Source organism: Struthio camelus, chromosome 3, assembly GCF_040807025.1.
Source record: "Struthio camelus isolate bStrCam1 chromosome 3, bStrCam1.hap1, whole genome shotgun sequence".
Classification (NCBI taxonomy): Eukaryota; Metazoa; Chordata; class Aves; order Struthioniformes; family Struthionidae; genus Struthio; species Struthio camelus.
The window spans coordinates 73,855,865-73,860,675 of record NC_090944.1 but is presented as its reverse complement, the minus strand read 5'-3'; positions in this window follow the sequence as shown (position 1 = coordinate 73,860,675).

The window sequence follows — 4,811 nt, the reverse complement described above, 5'->3', positions numbered from 1 at the left end:
GAGAGAGGAAGATTTAAAAAAAAAAAAAAAAAGGATTACGTAAACAGGTTTTTCCAGTTTCTTCTGGAGTGTAGGCCAGAACAAAGGCCCAGTCTGGGCAAGCAGCTCATAACTCAGTCAAGTGAAACTTTGTAATAAGCAAGAATGGAAAACTGGAAAAAAAAAACAAGTGGTCAAATGAATTTAGAATTACATTTTCTTCCAGTCAAGCAAATCCCACAGACTGGGTTGGATAAGTTAACAATGGGAAGACATTGCAACTCTGCTTGTAAAAAATCACCTACAGGTCTTCATGCTGAAAAAGAAAACTAAAGGAAAAAGAGCAGCTTTCCTTTTGTCCATCCTTTTGCATAATTCACCAACTTGATGTCTGCAGCCACCTTTGGTTGAACAGTTTTACACATGACCTTGCTCTAATTAATGTAGTATGTGGTGATATTTGTAATGTTCTTGAGGTTTCTAGTAAAATTTGGTTTGATTCAAGATCACCTTCATTAGGAAACCAGTCTGGCCTGCTGAGTGCTGATCACTTTTATTAACACTTTATAATTATTTTATTATCACTTTATTCAAGGATTTGATTTGGATTTATGCTAACTATTGCATTTGGTGTTTACTGATAAGTTTTAAAGTCAACTGTACTTTTTGGTTGAATGTTTCCAAATCCATAAAAGACTGATGAGCAAAGGTCTCACTATACTTTAAAGCACCTTAAGCTTCTAAATAAATCACGTTTGAAAATCCAGCCTTTTGTTTTGCCCACGTCTCCAAACACTGATGCCCACCCAAATCTCACAGGTCTGGCTGGCTATTTCTTCTCTTACTTACACACGGTGTAAGTTTCCTAAATATGAAAACCAAGCAGTGCAGGCAGAGCCGTCTATCCCCCCATAACCCAACAGGTGTGAGATCTCTCCCCCACACACTAACCTTTACGAGGAACCAAGGCTTTGATTTTTCTGGCTGCTTCCTTGACCAACTTTGCAAGTCCACTGAGTTCTGGTCTCTGTCCTGCTTCTTAAAATTACCAAAAGCTAGGCTAACATAAGTCTATTTTCTCATCATGTCTTCTGGACCCATTCAGCAGGGAACTTATAAGCTACAGGGAACCTGTGTGATTGCTAGGTTCTACTTCTGCCACCACTTGGCCTTCACCTTTTGCTCATGAACTTCCATGCTTTAACTTCCATCCTAATAGCAATGAAGTGGTAGGTTCCTTGCAACCCATCAAATGCCCCTTCTATTACTTACTCTTTCCTGGCTAGAGAACTGTAAAAGTTTAATTGTTGTAAGATCTTTCTAAGGTAACTTGAACAATTTCTCAACCGATGTGAACTGGGATGAGAAAAAAACAGGCCTGTTTCAAATTAAGAGATACTCATTAGCAACGGCTACATTTCTATAACATTCTTACTAAGAATTTAAAAATATGTTACAAACATTAAGACAGCTTTCCAAAGTTTCTCTAAGGTAGACATTCACACAATGGTTTAAAAACAAATTGCAGAGGTGCTGAGCTCTTGGAACTCCCTTTGAAATTAACATGAGTTAAAGGAACTCACCAGACCTGAAAATTAGCCTACAGTATGCCTATAGGCATAAAACTCTGGTATCCCAGTACCTATCCTGGTGACTCAGTCAGGAAATTGTTCTTCGATTTGAAATCACTGTTTGAAAGTAAGTTTAGAGGGCTGATCTGTGGGTCTTCATGCCTCCTCTGAATTCACAGTCGCTGCCGTAAACTTATAGATGTTAATCATAAACCCAATGTTTTTGATCAGTTTCATGACCTAGATTTTTTTTCTTTATCTGATTGAACAAAACAACAGCTCAAGCCTTGAGAAGAATAAGGGAAAAAATTAGCAAAATCATAATAGTGTTGAATCATTTTGCTTTTATTCTTTTGAAGAACATGTTACAAACAAAATAAGCCTCACACCTTACATCCCCTCCTCTCCCCGCCAGAGAAATGTAAAAAAATCAGTTCCTTTATAAAGTATTAAAAAGAGCCTGTCTAACACACCTCCATTCAGCCATGAACAAAAGTAAGAGGTTCCCAATTATTAACCTTACTGTGTGAAGACTGTTTGGAATTCTGCATGAAATGCATTTGAAAGTTTTAATCTATTTGCCAAATAATAGATGAATAGTGTAATTGTTGCTCTTTCAACAGAGAGCTACAGGACTGAATGGATATAGAGGTGAAGGTGTGGGTGATTCCTTTATGCCATGTTTGTAGCATATTGGTCCAGCATTTTAGCTGTGTAGTTTCTCCTGAGAGGACAGAAAGCACTGCTCTAGAGCCCAATTCCTTATGCATGGGGAGCCAGTCTGTTTTGTTTTGAATTAAGAAAGAAAAATCTAAGAATACATTTATTTGTCACTAAATTCAGCTGTTATTTCCCTCACGTAGAACGCCACTGCTTGAATCAGTTCTTGTGTTAGGAAGCCCTCTAAATAGTTCTCAATAGAGCATAATTTTCTACTGCTCAGAAGTTTACTGGCACTGTAGGCATGTATACAAATACTCTTCATATTCCTCTTTCACACATCACCTAGGGCCTCTTCATTCTAACAGGTCAAAAAACTCAGACTCTAACATTAATATTGGGAAAATGAGGGGCCGACCGCTTTATTTGAACTATGGCACCAATGCTTCCCGTTCAAATGAAGAAGACGAATATACGATAGCTGCAGGCTCCGGATTTTAGAAATATTGGTAGCTCTCTGATTTCAATGAGTGGCTAAGGGATTTTTGGAGTGTAGGAGAGAGGCGTGGATGGAGAAAAGTGTCCTAGTCCAATAAAAAGAAGAGACTTGAAGGAGTGCTTGAAAAGCAGTGAATTGAACTAATATATCCATATGACTCAAGAATCTAAAACTTTAAAAATATGAACCAAGTTATCTCTTTATATTTTGCATTTTATCAATTTGCCTCACTCTTTTTTTCTTGCAACTTTTTGTCTTACACAAATTTATATTCACTCTTGTCTCTCATCCGCCTATTCCGGGGTGAGGAAAACAATGTACCCTTTATAAAGCTGTAAAGCCATGGCTATGTATCAAGCAGATCTGATTTAAGAGGTGATGGTCCCCTAATGCTGGGCAGGTCTTTATTGCCCACTTACCTGATGCTGCCTCCTCACTTAAACTAGTTCAGTGTGACTGCTTTTTAAATTGGATCTATGAAATTTTGTCATTTCAAAATAACAACAACAACAGAAATCAACAAACCAGAGGTTGTCAAGTAAGTTCTTAAACTGGATCTGTCATTGACAGAATAGTGACATACAGTCATGAACCAGAGCAAAATGGCTGAACAAGCGGAATAGTTCTACACCCAAATTCTGATGCGTGTAACTTATGTAACTACTACTAAGCTCTTTTTTAAAAAACAAAGAATATTCACCACTAAGATTTCAGAAGGAATGCAGACCGAACAGAAATAGACTATCATGATCTAAACGGGGAGGAAGCCAGACACCAGGACTTGAGAGCTCCAGATTTGTGAAAAACCATCAGGGGTTACTTTATTGCATAGCTGGGCAGAGCTTTATTGGTATTCATTGCAATTCCTGCAGACTATAAAGGAAGTTGCCGTTATTGTATCAAATCCCTCAGCAGAGGGAAGAGTGCCATCTACTGAAGAATCACCTATACATAGCTGCCTTGAGCTTGTCCGCTTCATGAATTGACAAAATTTAACCCGAGGGGGTTATTGTGTGTGTAAAACTGAGCCAGATTTTAACTACCGAAGTTGCTTTTAGTGTGAATCTCTATTGTAAAGGAACAGCTGCACGTAAAGGAACAGCTGAAAGATGAAACATAAGGCCACTGGCTTGTGCAAGCCTACGCCCCAGTTTTTTTGAAAAGATTAAAAGAACTCTCTGGCTTTCTTTGTTCTTGGCACATCTTTGGAGTTAAGGCTACATTATCACTTTGTAACACTTAAGAGCAGCATGACTTGCCCTGATAGCACAATGCTTCTATTTCACTGCTGACTGTTCAGGATGGACTTACCCAGTGATCCCCCCTTTCTACCTTAGCCCTCAACAAAACATACGAATACTTCCCTATCTCACAGAATCCCGAGGACGCCTGCTAATCAGCAGCACAAGTTTGGCTTAGGCTAATGATGGCACAGTATTATTGTGCTGCTCCGTCTACCAGTATCTTTTTGTTGCCTTAAACCTCGTATTTTATCGTAAACTTTCTGAAGTGGACTGCTCTGTATTAAAATAAAGCGGTGCCATGTGTTATTGCCAGAACTACCAAGTGAAGTGCTATGATGACAATAAACACATACATAAAATGGTTTTGGCATAAAAAAAAAATATAGCAGAAGACAGGCCCTCTAAAATGTTAAAGGTACTGCCAAAAAGGGGCAGAGGTGCCTACATATCTTAGAAGTTTGATCTTACTGCACATAAAAACAAACATTGGACATTTTATAAAGCAAATTACCACCCAGAGATGTGGTATTAGGTACTTGAAACAGTATACCAGCTTTCAAAACAGAGGCAAAGAGAGACCTGTCAAGTTGTGTTTCTTAGAAAATATCCTTAGAAAACACACCATTATCTTTTCAAGTATATTTTTGCACATGATTGCAACGTTACAGTGCTATGACGTGTTTCAAGGCACATTTTAATGTTCCTGCTAATACTGGACCATACTGAGAATCACACCGCCTACAGCTCAAATGTCAAATTCTTGATAGAAGAAGGCAATGAACAAAACTTGAAACAACTTGCACTATTTACCGTTACACAAATATATTTGAAATAAAAAAGACAGAATTGCAAACGTTT